The sequence below is a fragment of the Lygodium microphyllum genome, chromosome 9, assembly GCF_053477565.2.
Source record: "Lygodium microphyllum isolate KBCC chromosome 9, Lygodium_microphyllum_v1.1.10, whole genome shotgun sequence".
Taxonomy (NCBI): domain Eukaryota; kingdom Viridiplantae; phylum Streptophyta; class Polypodiopsida; order Schizaeales; family Lygodiaceae; genus Lygodium; species Lygodium microphyllum.
In genome coordinates this window covers 142937378-142956774 of record NC_141143.1, presented here as the reverse complement: position 1 = coordinate 142956774, position 19397 = coordinate 142937378, and positions in this window count along the sequence as shown.

Sequence of the window (19397 nt, the reverse complement as noted above, 5' to 3'; positions counted from 1 at the left end):
AGTTTAGTGTTTGTTTTAAAAAAAATCATAAGCTTTAATGTTTAAAGCTAAACACTTTAGTTTTTTTTGGAGCCTAAAGAAAAGCACAATGTGTGAAGATGAAGGAAGAAAAACTATATAAAAGGGACACTATGAGAGCCTTAGGCCATCAAATCAAGGGAGAGAGGCTAGAGGTTGAGCTTGAATCCCTTGCCTCCTTGAAGATCTCGCTTCGAATTCGAGAGAGTAGGCTTGAGGTAGAGCATGTATCCCTCGCCTTCTTTGATGATTGCCATCAAATTTTGGAGAGAAGGCTTGAGATTGAGCTTTAAGCCCCTTGCCTACATTGAAGTTTCCATCATCTCGCAAGTCACTATGAAGATTGGCTTGAGTTGAGATTTAAGCTTCTTGCCTATTTTGAAGGTCGTCATCAAGTTCCTTGAAGTGACTTTTGAGTTTAAGCTCAATGCTCCTCGCCTTTCTCGATTCCACCTTCTCCTCTTCTTTCTCGGATTGATTTTGATCATATCCAAAAGTCTTTTGAACATGTATCTTTCCTATATCTTTATTCAAGAATTTGTTTTCTCATTCAACTTGAATCTAAACTCTTCTGGATAATTATTTTATGTTGAGTTCTTCCATCTCAAAGTGTCCCTGTGGCGATTGACTTCCACAAACCCCTATGCGAATCTCGTGCAACAATGTTCCACCTGCAAACCATATGTAGTAGCTTCCATAATGGCCAAAGTATGTCTAGATAGGTATACTTCCTAATTATCTTCTTCAAGGAATTGGTTGTAGTCAATCCTAATAGCTCTGATACCATGTTGAAATCTCCTTTGATAAAGCATTCCAGGAGAAAATTTTATTCCTCACATAAGAGTCCCCAAAGACAATCATTCCATCCTACAACTTGGGAATTCTCTGGTATTTTGCTACTCGGATAACCATAGTAATTCTAGAGCTAATACGTGCACCAATTGATGCCAGGAGGCATATTCCATGGTGGATTCCGTGAGGTTTTGCGGTGGATTCTGTAAAATTATATTTATTGAGCGGGGCTCATACACAAGGTGGATTCCTTGTGCAAAAAGTCGATGGGAACGCCTGTCCTTTTTGGGTGTCTCGTTAATTTAATGTGCAAGTGGGTGATTCTGCAAAATACATATTTAAATTAATGGACGTTTATGAGTTTAGAGTGCGCACTCGTAATAAATTAAGGTTAGGATTGAGTTCTAACCAATTTATTTATTTTGTAGCTGAAGACTGCTAGGTATTCACTTTTGTCAGTTTAATTTTATTATTTTTTTAACAATTGTGAATGCTTCAGTTGATGTGTAGAGCATGCAATGATGGCATTGGGAAGCACTGGGCGATAGCATGTATTCAAGTTATTTAGAAGAAATTATCATTTTTGATTGGTGCGCATCTTAGGCGTGGTACCAATATTTATTTTGACGTGCTTATTTATTAAAGCACTTGACATTTATTTATTATTTTGTATGTGCATGGACGCACAATTTAAATATTTGTTATTGGACATTGTATTTGGGCACAGCCCGACTCTTTGGACACCCAACCGCTTTATTCTTTAGTTGGACAAAAGCAAACACAAAAGCTAAAGCATGCTAATTGTAAATTTGGGCTATTTTTTGAGCTTGGAGATGAATAAATACATGCTTTGTGGAGCGCTCACACAAGGCATGATGGGAGGAGATTGTACCCAATTGGTCTTTTTGCTCATGTCGTGCAAGTCTTCTCTCTTGTTTTTTGTGCAAAAGTAGAGTTCTTTTGTTCTTGGGGACCTTCCGGCACTCACTACGTATGCATACAACATCCGATATGTGCAATAGTGGTATCAGAGCGAAGCTGAGATCGAGGGCTTCCAATTGCTTACCATCTCGTGCAAAAGCAAAGCTCCTGGAACGTTCGAGCTCTACAATCAGTCTTGCAGCAATCTGTCAATACCAGCGTATTCCTGGCAGTGAAGAACCCCCTGCTACGCACTTGGATTGTGAAGGACCAGCCTCTACAGGCGGAGGACCACGCAGGAAGCTTCTTCATCAAGTCTTCTATTCTCAAAAGAAAGAGATAAGAATTTTCAATTAGTGTGACTATAAAGCTTAATAAGCTTTTTATAAAGCTTCATCTCCTAAAATTCAATGGCAGCGGCGGTAGGATGAACTTGACGGCGTCGACTATGATCAGGACATGCTGCCATCCTGAAACGAAAAATTTACATTATTAAGCTTTTTCAAAGCTTGAAGATTTTAAGCTTCTCTAAAGCTTAAAACAATTTTCCTCTTTAAAATCTTCTTCATAGCAGTAGTTCCCACAGAAACAATCACGAACTCGTCTTCAACCTCCCGTTAAGCCCCTGTTCACACTACACTGTGACACTGTTGATTTTCAGCACACTGATTGCTACACGCAATCTACACACACGAAGTATCCTCTTGGAAGAAGACCGTGACATCAACTTCACCATCCGCAAAGAAAAAATACTGCAAAAATCCATTTAAAAAAAAAAGAGAAATAAGCCTTGTAAACCCGACTTTGAGCTATGCTCATCCCGCTAATAAGATTTCGAGTGTGTGAGGTTGTTTGAAAATTTTCAGGATGTCCGATCAAACCATGGAAGATTTTATGGCTGAATGTGATTTACTGGAACCAACGATGGAGAAAAAATTGAACCTAATTATGATGCAGCTTTAAGAGGAACGAAGAGCACGTCAAACTTTGCAAGCTCAATTGGCCAGTCTGCAACGATCTACCACTAATCAAGATAGAACGCAATCTGAAGATATTATATGACATACGATTGATGCGACACTTGAAGCACAATCTATTCGAAAGAAACAAAGATAAGTAAAAGAAATTTCAAATTTCATACTTTCAATGGGTCACGTGATGGAAAGACTATACGTGCTTCTATCAGTCAATTTGATGATTAATTCCATGAAGAATAGTATGTTGAGAAAGATAAAATTAAGTGTGTCACTAATCATTTAGTGGACAGAGCATCCCTATGGTGGACTGTTTTCCGCAAAATCATTGATTGTCCTACTACTTGGGAGACTTTCCAAAAGAAATTTTTGCAAAATTTTCTTCCACCCTAATTCCACAAAAAGCAATCAAACAGTGGGATCTTCTGCAATAGAGGGATCGTGAGCCTATTTCACGTTATGCTGAGCGTTTTTTGAATGTTGTATTGCAACTTTGAATGTTCGAAAATGTACCTAAGGCAACCTATAAACGCAAGTTTCAGTTTGGGTTACTTGATCATTTTTATGCGGAGGTGAACATGTTTAAGCCAATGAGTCTCAAAGATGCAATTTCCTTGGCCCATGATGCTAAAGATAAAATTCGAGGATGAGAGAAGCAACCACAACAATTCCCAACTAATGGTAACTTTGGTTCTGATGCCAGGAGGCATATTCCACGATGGATTCCGTGAGGTTTTACGGTGGATTCCGTAAACTTAGATGACCGGGGCTCATACACAAAGAGGATTCTTTGTGCGAGAAGTTGATGGGGACGCCTGTCCTTTTCGAGCGTTTCATTAATTTAGTGTGTACATGGGTGATTCCATAGCGGGTGATTCCGCAAAATGCATATTAAATTAATAAATGTTTATGAGTTTAGAGTGCGCACTCGTAATAAATTAAGGTTAGGATTTATTTCTAACCAGTTGATTTATTTATGTAGCTGAAGACTGCTAGGTATTCACTTTTGTCGGTTTAATTGTATTATTTTACTAACGATTGTGAATGCTTCAGTTGATGTGTAGAGATAGCAGCAGTGGCGGAGGAAAGCATTGGAGTTTAGCGGGTATTCGACAGTTGGACTATATATTTTGATAGACGCCACGCCTATATTTTGTTATGTCTATAGAGACATTGATTATTGATTATTATTTTGTATGCGCTTATGTGCCCGGATATGTTATTTCTATTTGGACATTGAGATTCGGCGTGCCAGACTCTATGGGCACCGTCCATTAGCTTTATTTTCCTATTTTTGTAGAAAGCAAACTCAAAAGCTAAAAGCTTGTCATATTTTTGTAATTGGGCTATTATTGAGCATGAAGATTGGAAATATACATTAAATACATGCTTTGTGAAGCGCTCACACAAGGCATGGGGGAGATTGAACCCAATTTGTCTCTTGCCTCTTGTCGTGCATGCTTTTACATGGTTTTTTGTGCAAAAAGGTAGAGTTCTTTGTTCTTCGGGACCTTCCGAGATTCACCACGTGAGCTATCTGCGACCGATCTGCGCACCAGTGGTATCAGAGCGGAGCAAAGATCAAGAGCTTCCAATCGCTACCAATCTCGGGCGAAGACAGAGCTCCAGGAACAAACGGGCTCTACAGTCAATCTCATCGCGAACCGTCGATATAGGCAGACTTCTGGCGATCAAGAACCCCTATTTCCACTATCAGATCGCGAAGGACCAGGCTCTGCAGGCGGAGGACCACTCATACGCTTCCATCAACAAGTCGTTGAAAAACAGTGAGAAAATTCTTAATCTTCTCAATTAAAAGCTTAATCACAAAGCTTTATAAGCTTAAGGAAAGCTTAAGACCTCTAAAAATCACCTCGGCGTGTCAGAGAGTGGCCCCGAAATTTTCGCGCGGCCAAAAAACGGCCCCCACCCTCGAAAATTTACGCCACCTGCTAAGTCCTTCCTTAAGCTTCATAAGCTTAAGCTTAATCACTTAAGCTTAAGCCACTGCAAGTCACACAGGGCAGACAAGTTGGCAAACTCCGGGTCCCGCACTTCTGAAGTTAAGTTCCGCAAGTCGACGGTAATCAAGTTCTGCAAGTCGGCCTAAGTTCAGCAAGTCAACAACTCTGCAAGTCTGCTAAGTCTGCAACTCTGCAAGTCAGACTAAATCAGAACTGACTAGTGCTTAAAACTCCTAGAAGACTTGTTCGTATGCCAAAACTCTGAACTGGAAAGTTGTTCGCAGCAAGCTGTTCTACCTATCTACAAGTTCGTTGTAGTACTTTCAGCACATGGAGACAGAAATATTGCAGATTTTCTGAAAATATACAAAGAAATACCCAAAAATACATAGCCTTGTAACCCCAAATTTGAGCTACGCTCATCCCGCTAACCTGATTTTGAGTGAGAAAGGTTTGTTGAGTTTTACAGGATGACTACCCCACATATGGATGATCCTATGGCTGAAGACGACTTACCTGAGCCTACCATCGAACAAAAGCTAGATCTAATAATGCTACAATTGGAAGAAGAGCGAAGGGCTAGGCAAGCATTGCAAGCGCAATTGACAAAACTACAAAGAGCATCCACTGATAAAGAAGAACCTCAAGCTGAAGATTTGATTCGACGTACCATCGACGCCACTCTTGAAGCACAAACCATTCGCAAGGAATCCAAGATAAGTAAACGAAGTTTCAAGTTTCGCACTTTCAATGGTATACAAGAAGGAAAGACTGTCTTATCATTCATTAGCCAGTTTGATGACTATTTTCATGAGGAAACTTATCCCGAAAAAGATAAAATCAAGTGTGTTACTAATCATCTGATAGACAGAGCATCACTTTGGTGGACTGTAGTCCGCAAGAGCATAGAATGTCCTGCTACTTGGGAAGATTTCAAGAAGAAGTTCATGCAAAATTTCCTTCCACCGCAATTTCATGAGAAGGCTATCAAGCAATGGGATTTACTTCAATAGCGAGATCGTGAGCCTATTCCACAGTATACAGAGCATTTTTGGAATGCACTCCTACAGCTACGCATGCTTGAAGACGTACCAGAGACGACACATAAGCGGAAGTATATGTCTGGACTTCTTGGGCATTACTACGCTGAAGTGAACATGTTCAAGCCTGCTACCCTTGAAGACGCCATCTCCTTAGCTTACGACACTGAAGATAAGTTACGCGGAAGAGATTGACGACCACAGCAATTCCAAGCTAACGGTAATTATGGATCTAAACAATTCAATTCCAATTTTAGAAGGTTTAATCCAGGTTGTTTCTCATCACCATCTTTCCGCAAGAATTGGCCTAAATCACCTGCATTACCATTCACTGTCAATCCAAATCCAAAGCCTATTCCACAAGCAAATCCAAATGTACCCAGACTTCCAGCCATTGCAAATAATGTGACCAAAGCCAAGCCAATAGTATGCTACAAGTGTCACCAGCCAGGGCATCTCGCAGCAAATTGTCATTCAAAGAAGCCATCAGCACATATCAACTACCTTGGAGCCATGGACGAAGACAAGCATGAGGATATGCCGGATTTCACTGAAGAAGAGGATGATATTACTACTACTTCCGACACTTTACCAGGTATGCCTACTTCACATTCATTGTTGACTATGAAATGTATGGTGCATGGAAAAGAAAGAACTATCTTACATGATGACGGTAGTACCCATGACTTTATTTCAGCAAAATTGGTACAGGAATTGAAATTGCATACTGTACCTACTCATTATCGCATAAAAGCTGCATTTTTAGGCACTAGGTACAATGGCACACAAGAAGTTCAAGATTTAGAAATTCAAATTGGTTCATATATTGAAAGAAGAAATTTCTTAGTTGTCCCATTACAGTCAAGCGACATTATTCTAGGAATGCCATGGAGACACCAGCATAATCCAAATATAGATTATTCCACACACACAATGAATATTAATTTTTAGGGAAAATCTATTACATTATATGGTATGCATGCATCTCATATTTTTCCACTACTTTCGCATACTCAAGCAAAACGTGCACTACGCAAGAATACTAAATCATATCTCATTTGGGTGAATGAATTACACGCAAAGGAAAATCATATGCACCCTAGGCATAAGGAATTTCTTGCATATTTTAAGGATTGTTTTGCAGAAGACCTACCACCAGGTTTACCTCCTTCACGTCCAGAAGACCATAAGATTGATCTAATACCTAGCACACAACCACCTTGCAAAGCACCATATAGGCACAATCAAATAGAGCAAAAAGAAATCCAGAGTCAAGTTGAAGAATTACTAAATAGAGTCTTAATTCGACCTAGCAGTTCTCCATTCGGTGCACCTGTGCTCTTAGTCAAGAAAAAGAATAATACCTATCGTATGTGTATTGACTACCGAGCATTAAATAAGATCACTGTAAAGAATAGGTATCCAATACCTAGAGTTGATGACCTTATGGACAAACTGTAAGGATCTTCTATATTTAGTAAAATTGACCTTAAGTCTGGATATCATCAGGTGAGGTTGGATAGATCCGACATATTTAAGACTGCATTCAGGACACAGTTTGGCCATTACGAATTCTTAGTCATGCCATTCGGATTAACTAATGCACCTGCTACTTTCAGTAGAATGATGAACCGTATCTTTCTAAAATATCAATATTGTGTGATTGTTTTCTTTGATGATATTTTGGTGTTTAGTCAAAGTGAAAAAGAGCATTATGAGCATTTATCATTAGTTTTTCAATTACTGAAAGAAAATCAATTGTTTGCAAATCCTGACAAGAGTGAATTCTTTAAGACAGAAATAGAATATCTAGGTCATATTGTATCAAAAGAAGGAATTAAAGTTGATCCTAAGAAAATTGATGCAATATTGCATTGGCCTGTTCCTAAAAATGTACATGAATTACGCTCATTCCTTGGTCTTGCTAGTTTTTATAGGAAGTTTGTACGTAATTTCTCATTACTTGCTTTACCATTAACCAAACTTCTTAAGAAAGGAATTGTTTATCAATGGACTGAAACTCAGCAGAAATCCTTTGATTTACTGAAATGTGCATTAACCGATGCCCCTATTTTACAATTGCCTGACTTTAATAGACCATTCTTTCTAGTTGTGACCGATGCTAGCGGATCAGGAATAGGAGCCGTACTAATGCAAGACAGCCATCCAATAGCATATTCTAGTTCTAAGCTGAAACCCTCTGAGCTCAAATATTCCACTTATGACAAAGAACTATTAGCAGTTGTACAAGCATTAAAACAATGGAAGCATTATTTAATGGGTTCAGAATTCATGATAAAGACTGACCAGCAAAGCATTAGACATCTACTTAGCCAACCCCAAATTTCTGACCATCATATCAAATGGGCTTCCTTCATTCAAAATTTTCATCCTATCATTCAATACCAACCTGGAAAAGAAAATGTAGTTGCTGATGCATTGAGTAGAACACCTGCAATTCATAATATTTCTATCATATCTTTTGATTCTTTGATTGCTATGAAAGATACATATCACCAGGATATTACTTTTCATTCTGATTGGCAAAAATTAGTTCAAAATAATTTCATTCCTGTTGATTCATTGTCATATAACGATGGATTCATGTTCTTTGAAAAGAGACTGTGTGTTACTATTCCATTCCGATCTTTTGTTTTGAATGAAATTCATTGTCCCCCATATCAAGGTCATAGAGGTATCATTTCTACATTACGCATGTTAACTGAAGATTTTTATTGGCTGCATATGGATGCAGATGTATCTAATTTCGTTTCTGAATGTTTGATTTGTCAAAGAATAAAGAGACATCATGGTAAATAGTATGGATTATTAATGCCTTTGTCTATTCCATCTAAACCTTGGGAACATATTTCTATGGATTTCATTACTCGTTTACCAAATACTAAATCTAACCATGACATGATTTGGACAATTGTAGATAGATTTAGTAAGCAAGCATATTTCATTGCATGTAAGAAAATTTTAACAGCATCACAAGCAGCACAGTTATTTTTTAAAACTATTTTTACTAACCATGGATTACCAAAAGTGATTATTTCAGATCGAGATTCTAGATTTTGTAATAATTTTTGGATCACACTGTTTGCAAATCTAGGCACAAAGATTGATTTCTCATCTGCATTTCATCCAGAAACAAATGGACAAACAGAAGCCACAAATAGCACCATTCTAGATCTTTTACGTGCATATACTATCTCCAAACCTCAGACATGGGATACTCATTTGCATTTATTACAGTTTGCATATAACAATACACCGCACACATCTACAAAGAAAGCAGCTTTTGAAGTTATTTATGGATATAGATTATCTACACCTGTTGCATCTTTATCTAATAGAATTCAGAGTGCTGATGATATTGCTACTATGCATAACAGTATTTTTGATGAGGTTAAGGATATGATTGCTAAAGCCCAACAATCATATACCAAACAAGCCAACAAGAAAAGACAAGCTATGAATTTCAAAGTTGATGATTATGTTTGGCTTAGAATAGAAAAACGTAGACTGCAAAGTGTCGATAGACATCCAGTTGTCAAATTAGCTCCTAGATTCTATGGACCATTTAGAATTATTCATAAGATTAATGACAATGCCTTCAAGTTAGAATTGCCATCTCATTGGAAAATTCATAATACATTTCACATAAGTTTATTGAGACCATTTAGAGGCCAATTACCTATCCACCCTGTTTATGAAAACCCACCTTTATTAGAAGAAGAGACTGAAATACTTGAACCAGAAGCCATCATAGACAGTGACTACATGACCACTAGAACTGGCCGAAGGTATTCTAGATATCTAGTAAAATTTAAGAACCATCCTGTAGAGGAAGCACAATGGATGCACGCTAGAGACTTAAATGCTTTCCCCACTCTGTTAGCTCCACATTGAGCTAATAGCAATTGAGGTCAATTGCTATCCCACCCCGGGGGTATGATTCCAGGAGGCATATTCCACGGTGGATTCCGTGAGGTTTTACGGTGGATTCCGTAAACTTAGATGACCGGGGCTCATACACAAAGAGGATTCTTTGTGCGAGAAGTTGATGGGGACGCCTATCCTTTTCAGGCGTTTCATTAATTTAGTGTGTACGTGGGTGATTCCATAGCGGGTGATTCCGCAAAATGCATATTAAATTAATAAACGTTTATGAGTTTAGAGTGCGCACTCGTAATAAATTAAGGTTAGGATTTATTTCTAACCAGTTGATTTATTTATGTAGCTGAAGGCTGCTAGGTATTCACTTTTGTCGGTTTAATTGTATTATTTTACTAACGATTGTGAATGCTTCAGTTGATGTGTAGAGATAGCAGCAGTGGCGGAGGAAAGCATTGGAGTTTAGCGGGTATTCGACATTTGGACTATATATTTTGATAGGCGCCACGCCTATATTTTGTTATGTCTATAGAGACATTGATTATTGATAATTATTTTGTATGCGCTTATGCGCCCGGATATGTTATTTCTATTTGGACATTGAGATTCGGCGTGCCAGACTCTATGGGCACCGTCCATTAGCTTTATTTTCCTATTTTTTTAGAAAGCAAACTCAAAAGCTAAAAGCTTGTCATATTTTTGTAAATGGGCTATTATTGAGCATGAAGATTGGAAATATACATTAAATACATGCTTTGTGAAGCGCTCACATAAGGCATGGGGGAGATTGAACCCAATTTGTCTCTTGCCTCTTGTCGTGCATGCTTTTACATGTTTTTTGTGCAAAAAGGTAGAGTTCTTTGTTCTTGGGGACCTTCCGGGATTCACCACGTGAGCTATCTGCGACCGATCTGTGCACCAGGTTCAAAACAATTCAATTCAAATTTTCGAAGATTCAATCAAAGCCATTTCCTTCCATCTTCATTCTGTAACTCTTGGACACAACCCCCTGCATTACCATCAAACACAAATCCAAATCCTAAGCTATCTTTCCAGCCAAATCCCACCATTCCTAAACTTCCCGCTATTACCAATAATGTGTCTAAGGCCAAACCCATAGTCTGTTACAAATGTCATCAACCTGGACATTTAGCAGCAAATTGTCAATCTAAAAAGCCAATTGTTCACATCAACTATTTGGGAGTGACTAAAGATGAAGAACATGAAGAAATGCCAGATTTCACGGAAGACGATGATGATATCGGTACTACTTCAAATACTTTACCAAGTATGCCAAATCCCAATTCTTTATTAATGATAAAATGTCTTGTACATGGTACAGAAAAGACTATTTTACATGATGATGGGAGCATACACGACTTTATTTCTATAAAATTGGTCAAAGAATTGAATTTACATACTGTTTCCACTCATTATCACATCAAGGCTACATTCTTAGGCACTAGATACAATGAAACGCAAGAAGTGCATGACTTAAAAATTAAAATTGGTGATTATGTTGAACGTAGAAATTTCTTAGTTGTGCCTTTACAATCTAGTGACATTATTTTAGGGAATGCCTTAGCGTCATTAGTATAATCCCAATATAGATTATTCCATGCATTCAATGAAGATTCATTTTAATGGGAAACAAATCACATTGCATGGTATGCACACTTTTGATAATTTTCCATTGCTTAGTCATACACAGGCTAAACGTGCATTACGAAAAGGTAGCAAATCCTACTTAATATGGGTGAATGAAATTGAAGTTAAAGAAAATCAGATGCATCCTAGGCATGCACAATTTCTTTCACAATTTCAAAACTGTTTTGCTGCTGACTTACCACCTGGCTTACCACCTACACGTCCCGAAGATCACAAAATAGACCTAATTCCTGGATCACAACCACCATGTAAAGCACCATATAGACATAACCAAATTGAACAAAAATAAATTCAAGTCCAAGTTGAAAAATTGTTAATCCAAGGACTCATTAGACCCAGTAGTTCTCCATTTGGTGCACCTATCCTATTAGTGAAGAAGAAAAACAATACCTATAGGATGTTAAGAATAGATATCCGATCCCTAAAGTTGACGATAAGATCACTGTTAAGAATAGATATCCGATCCCTAAAGTTGACGATAAGATCACTGTTAAGAATAGATATCCGATCCCTAGGGTTGACGATCTTATGGACAAACTACAAGGGTTTGCAATATTTAGTAAGATAGATCTTAAATCTAGATACCATCAAGTACGATTGGGCACATCTGATATTTTCAAAACTGCATTTAGAACACAATTTGGACACTGTGAATTCCTTGTTATGCCTTTTGGTTTAACTAATGCACCAGCCACATTCAATTGTATGATGAATCGCATATTTTTGAAACATCAGCATTGTGTCATTGTTTTCTTTGATGACATATTGGTTTTCAGTAAGAATGAGAATGAGCATTATGAACATTTATCCTTGGTTTTCAAATTATTGAAAGAGAATCAATTATATGCTAATTCTGAAAAGAGTGAGTTTTTCCAAACAAAAATTGAATACTTAGGACATATTGTTTCATCTGAAGGTATTAAAGTTGATCCTAAAAAGATAGAAGCAATTTTGAATTGGCCGATACCTAAAAATGTGCACGAGTTACATTCCTTTTTAGGTCTTGCTAGCTTTTACAAAAAAATTGTGAGAAATTTTTCATTGCTCGCATTACCTTTGACAAAATTATTAAAGAAAGGCATTGTGTATCATTGGTTTGACAATCAACAAAGGTCCTTTGATTTATTGAAACATGCTTTAACTCATGCTCCTGTATTGCAATACCTAACTTCAATAGACCATTTTTCCTAGTAGTCACTGACGCTAGTGGATCTGGAATAAGAGCAGCCCTTATGCAAGATTCCCATCCCATAGCCTACTCTACCTGCAAACTTAAACCCTCTGAACTTAAGTATTTTACCTATGATAAGGAATTGCTAGCAGTAGTACAAGCTTTACGTCAATGGAAACAGTATTTAATGGGATCTAAATTCATGATCAAAACTGACCAACTAAGTATTAAACATCTTCTTAGTCAACCACAAATATCTGACAAAGGCATTAAATGGGCTTCTTTTATTCAAATTTTTCATCCACTTATACAATATCAACCTAGAAAAGAGAATGTTGTTGCCGATGCTTTAAGTAGAAGACCAACTATTTATAATATTCCTGTGATATGTTTTTGTTCTCTTCTCCCTATGAAAGATACATATGACCAAGACCCTAGTTTTCAAACTGATTGGAATAAATTAGTTGCAAATAACTGGATTCCAATTGATTCATTGTCTTACGCTGATGGATTTATGTTTTATGAAAAAAGATTATGTGTAATTGTTCCATTTCGATCATTTGTCTTGCATGAAATTCATTGTCCCCCATATCAAGGCCATAGAGGAATTATTTCTACTTTGCGTACACTGATTGAAGATTTTTATTGGCCATAGATGGAATCTGATGTATCTAACTTTGTATCTGAATGTTTAATATGCCAAAGAGTTAAACGACGCCATGGTAAACAATATGGTTTATTAATGCCTTTACCGATTCCAGAACGACCATGGAAATAGATTTCAGTGGATTTTATTACTAGTTTGACCAACATTAAAGCTAATCATGATATGATTTGGACTATTGTAGATAGGTTTAGCAAATAAGCATATTTCATTCCATGCAAGAAAACGTTAACTGCATCTCAAACTACTCAATTGTTTTTGAAAACCGATTTCACTAATCATGGTTTGCCAAAAGTTATTATTTCTGATCGCGATTCTAGATTCTGCAATAATTTTTGGACTACTTTGTTTGCTAATTTAGGAACAAAGATTGATTTTTCATCTGCATTTCATCCTGAAACAAATGGACAAACAGAAGCTACAAACAGTACAATTTTAGATCTTTTGCATGCACACATAATTTCAAAACCACAAACATGGGATACATTTTTACATTTACTTTAGTTTGCATACAATAACACACCACATACAGCTACACACAAAGCACCACTTGAAATTATTTATGGATATAGATTGACTACACCTGTTACATAATTGTCAAACAAAATTCAAGCTACTGATGATATTGCTAACATGTATGCTACTATTTTTTATGAAGTTAAAGATATGATTGCAAAAGCCCAGCAATCATATACAAAACAAGCTAACAAGAAAAGAAAAGCTATGACTTTCAAAATTGATGATTATGTTTGGTTACGCATTGAAAAGAGAAAATTACAAAGTGTTGACAAACACCATGTTTTGTAAAGTTAGCTCCTAGATTTTATGGACCTTTCAAGATCATTCACAAAATCAATGACAATGCATTTAAACTAGAATTACCACAACACCGGAAAATCCACAACACTTTTCATATCAGTTTGTTACGACCTTTTAGAAGCCAATTACCTGTACACCCTGTCTATGAAAACCCTCCTTTGTTAGAAGAAGAAACTGAAATCCTTGAACCTGAAACTATTCTAGATACTGACTTTATGACCACTAGAACTAGCCGTAGATATTCTAGATATTTGGTTAAGCTTAAAAATCATTCTGTTGAAGAGGCCCAATGGATGCACGCTCGAGACCAAAGTGCTTAACCCTCATTGTTGGCTCCATATTGAGCTAATAGCAATTGAGGACAATTGCTATCCCACCCCGGGGGTATGATGCCAGCAGGTATATTCCACAGTGGATTCCGTGAGGTTTTACGATGGATTCCATAAAATTATATTTATTGACCGGGGCTCATACACAAGGTGGATTCCTTGTGCGAAAAGTTGATGGTGATGCTTGTCCTTTTTGGGCGTCTCGTTAATTTAATGTGCAAGTGGGTGATTCCATAGCGGGTGATTCCGCAAAACACATATTTAATTTAATGGATGTTTATGAGTTTAGAATGCGCACTCGTAATAAATTAAGATTAGGATTCCAATTTATTTATTTTGTAGCTGAAGACTGCTAGGTATTCACTTTTGTTGGTTTAATTTTAGTATTTTTCTAACAATTGTGAATGCTTCAGTTGATGTGTAGAGCAGGCAGCGGTGGCGTTGGGAAGCACTGGGCAATAGCGTGTATTCAAGTTATTTAGAAGAAATTATCATTTTTGATGGGCGCGCATCTTGGGCGTGGCATCAATATTTATTTTGACATGCTTATTTATTGAAGCACTTGACATTTATTTATTATTTTGTATGCACATGGACGCACGATTTAAATATTTGTTATTGGACATTGTATTTGGGCACATCTCGACTCTTTGGGCGCCCAACCGCTTTATTCTTTAGTTGGACAAAAGCAAACACAGAAGCTAAAGCATGCTAATTGTAAATTTGGGCTATTTTTTGAGCTTGGAGATGAATAATATATCAAATACATGCTTTGTGGAGCACTCACACAAGGCATGGGGGGAGATTATACCCAATTGGTCTCTTTGCTCATGTCGTGCAAGTCTTCTCTCTTGTTTTTTGTGCATAAGTAGAGTTCTTTTGTTCTTGGGGACCTTTTGACGCTCGAGACGTATGCATACAGCATCCGATCTGTGCACCACCAACTCCCAACTTCTAGAAGGGATGCATTTAGGCTAATCACAAGGGTAGACAATAAGGACACTATGTATCTTCTAGTCATGCAAAGCCTGAGATTGGTGAGAGACTCTTCACTATGACTCATGTATGCAATAAGGACAACTAGCAAGAAAAGTCTAATGATGTCTAGTCTATAGATTCTAGTACCTCAAACCACATGACACCACATGATGAGTGGTTTGATGAGCTAAAAATAAGTACTAGTGGATTCTCAGCATGACATAGTACACATAAGGATTGTTCCTTTGGTTATGCTTGATGGTAGAAAAAAACACATGTATTGCATGTTCAGTTGATCACGAAGAATATGTTATCTATAGGTTAGATGATTGGCTACTTGATAGAGGAGTATGGCAGAGGATCAGATTGGTTACTAAAGGCCAAAGGCATGGCAGGATATTTACACTAGATGCAGGCATACCTGAATTGAATACTGCTATGTTTGCACATGATGGGACAAGTACCCAAGACGTTGATATTTGGCATAAGCATATTGGACATATAAATTCCCAAAAACTAAAAAATATGTAGCATAAGGAGCTTATTACAGGACTACCAAGTTTAAGTATGCTAATTTGGGACATGTATGCTCAATATGTTAGTCTGGGAAACAAGCTAGGTTTCCATCTACCAAAAATACACGAAATAGTAATAGGCCTCTACGGCTTGTGCACTCAGATGTCTAGGGACCTACGCATAAGGCATCACTTGGTGGGTCTCAATACTATGTGACATTTGTGGATGACTATAGCAGGTACACATGGATATACATCTTAAAGCATAAAGATGAGGTGTCGGATAGCTTTATGGATTTTAAAGCTTGCACTGAAAAATACCTTAACTATTATGTCTCATGCTTACGGTCTGATGGTAGTGGAGAGTATGTCTCAAAGGAGTTTGATAAATACCTAGCAAATCACGGGATCAAGAGAAGCCAATTGACTTGCAGCTATACTCCACAATAGAATGAAGTTGTTCAAAGAAAGAACAAGGTAATTATGGAGGTAGCCAAGGCCATGTGAAATGACAACAAGGATATGGCATTGCATTATTGGGCTAAAGCAACACTTATAGTTGTCTATGTGATGAATAGAACACCTACTACAAGAATACATGAAAAGATACCTTATGAGCAACTGTATGGCTACAAGCTTGATATCAGACATTTGAAAGTATTTGGTAGTATCGCATATGTCCATGTTCTTGATGACAAACGGAAGGAACTTGACTCTAAAGCAATGAAGTGTGTTTTCATTGGATACTCATAGGAATGGAAGGCATGTAAGTGCATTGTTTCGACTACACGAGAGATATTGCTCAATTGTGATATTGTGTTTGATGAGTTAGCATCTTGGTATGGTGCTAAGAAGGTTGCAATATATGATGATAATTCGCAAGGCACATATGTGAAAAAAGGACAAGAATGCACTACTTCTATCAATAGATCTACTCAGGATGCATCTACCAGTGTAAGTCATTGGATAGGAAGGCTCCGCAGTCATGGGTCTCACTCACTAACATGGATACGTCAGTGAGGGGAGAGATACGGGAAAAGAGAAGATTTTTGATGCTATTACAAGTCCATTTACTTCAAGGTGTGACTCTAGTGAGAGTCTGGATAGTGAGTTTGGCATACCTTCAATGGTTATACCTAGAGTTAAACAGAGATATGTACTGCCTTATGAGAGAGAAGAATCTAGTTCACCTCAATTGCAAAGATCACAGAGAGAAAGGAAGCCTATGGATAGGCTTATCTATAGTGGATACTCAATGAGACATTATGCATACATGACAGAAGTGCATAAATACAAAGAGCCTACATCTTTTGCAGAAGCAATTAAGGATGAGAAGTAGTGCAAGGCTATGGATGATGAATATGAGGCTTTGCTAGAAAATAGAACATGGGATTTGGTTGAGTTGCCTTAGGGGAAAATGTCTATTGGATGCAAGTGGGTCTATAAAGTAAAACATAAGTCTGATGGCTCACTATGAGGTACAATGCCAAATTGGTAGTGAAATGATATGCCCAGCAGTATGGGCTAGATTATGAGAAAACCTTTAGTTCGATTGCTAAGATAGAAACTGTATAGATTGTTATTGCATTGGTTGCATCCAAAGGATGGAATCTTTATTAGATGGATGTTAAAAATGCTTTCTTAAATGATGATTTGGTAGAAGAGGTTTACATGGATTAGCCAAAGGGCTATGTGCATCCTGACTATCCATCATATATATACAGATTGAAGAAAGCATTGTATGGCTTAAAGCAAGTCTCATGGGCATGGAATGCCAAGATTACTTCCTACTTGCAGACACTTGGATTTTAGGTAGATAAACCTAATCATAGCCTATTTACCAGGAAAAACAAATACATGATATGTTATTTTGGTACTCTATGTAGATGATTTGGTGAGATCACAGGTGATGACATACAAGGCATTGATGACATAGAAGCTATGTTGCAAAAAGAATTTCATATTACAGACTTGGGAGAGTTGATATATTTCTTAGGGATTGAAGTTATGTGTACACCTCATGGGATATGGATTATACAAAAACAGTATGCACAAAATATGTTGGAGAAGTATGGCATGCTAGAATGCAAACCTATGGATACACTACTCCAGCAGAGTATGCAACTAGTTGATATAGGGAATGTGATAGAGAACATGACTATGTATAGCTAGATGGTTGGGAGTCTGATCTATCTCACTATCACTAGACCAAACTTGAGTTATGTAGTTGGTTTGATCAATCAGTTTATGCAACAGCAAAGGAAACCTCACCTAGATGCTATGAGGAGGATTTTGAGATATGTGAAGGGTACATTGTCTTATGGGCTATTCTATGAGCATGGTAAGCCTGTTGAACTTACAAGTTATTGTGATGCAGATGGGGCTACAAATATTGCGATGCAAATTGGACAAAAGCAGCCTCACAAAAGCAACCTCAAATATAGAAGTGGAATATAAGGGTACAGCATTAGCTACATATGTGAGGCTGATTTTGTTTTTTGAGACTTTTTGACAATTTATTGTGTCTATGTTTTGAGTTTCTTTATTGATGGAGTGGATTGAATGATTGGAGTCAATATTCTTTTTATTAGTCAGGTCCTTGATTGTTGGTTGCCTAGGAAAATTTCATTGGAATTTCATGGCACATAACCTAAATTCATAGTTAAGCAATTGGATAGCATGTAGTCTACATAGGTCATAGGGAGAGAAACTTACATGGACAATGTGGTGGATCTTTTTACAAAGGCTTTTCCATTGCCTTAGATTCTTTGACACTCAGGATCCTTTGGTGTTCATGCTCATCTATTATCGAAGAGGGGGTCTTATCATCATGCTCATCTCTTGCTTGTTAGCCCTATTATCAGATGAGTTAGGGGCATTAGGAGAGCTATGCCTTAGTTGTTTTTTATTTTATTTTTTTGGGATATTTTAATCACTAGATGGCTACTTCTTTTTTGGATAGTTTTCAATGGTGCCTTAATTCAGCCTCTTGAGAGGAGATGTTGAGGTATCATCCAACTCTATTTTGGGCACACTAGATTTGTCCCAATGCCCCACTCTGTTATATTTTATGCATATTAGTGTACTTTGAGTGGCATCCTATCACTGCCTAGTTAAAATATTTTAATTGTACACTTTATTTATAAATGTCAATGAGTTGAAATCAGTTGGCACTTCATTTCACATATTCATTTCTCCCTCCATAATTGTGCGTTGAGTGTGAGAGGTTTTAATTTAAAAAGAACTTGCATATAGGAAGCATTTTTCCAAGAGTTCAAGGTGGTGAATAACTTTAGTCACATAAATTGCACTCTATTTTAGGGATGCTTCAACAAAGGGTGAGTACTAATATTTATGTTTCTAGATTTGAACCTAGTGTTGATACAATTGTCAACATGACCAGTTTTCAAAAGAGAGATCTCCTTCTATGGTTGAGTGGTGTTAGCAGGGGTCTATATGTTGGGGGTAAAGGCGCCTCCACCTAGCCGCCCATGTATTACTACACTGATAGTCACCGCCACTACACACTGCAAGTGGCGGGCGCCTGTCACCGTCACTTTATTCTTTATTCTTTTAGTGACAGTTTGAATAAAGAAAGGCCTAGTCACACATTGTGACTGTTGGAGTTCCCATTTCTTGTCTCT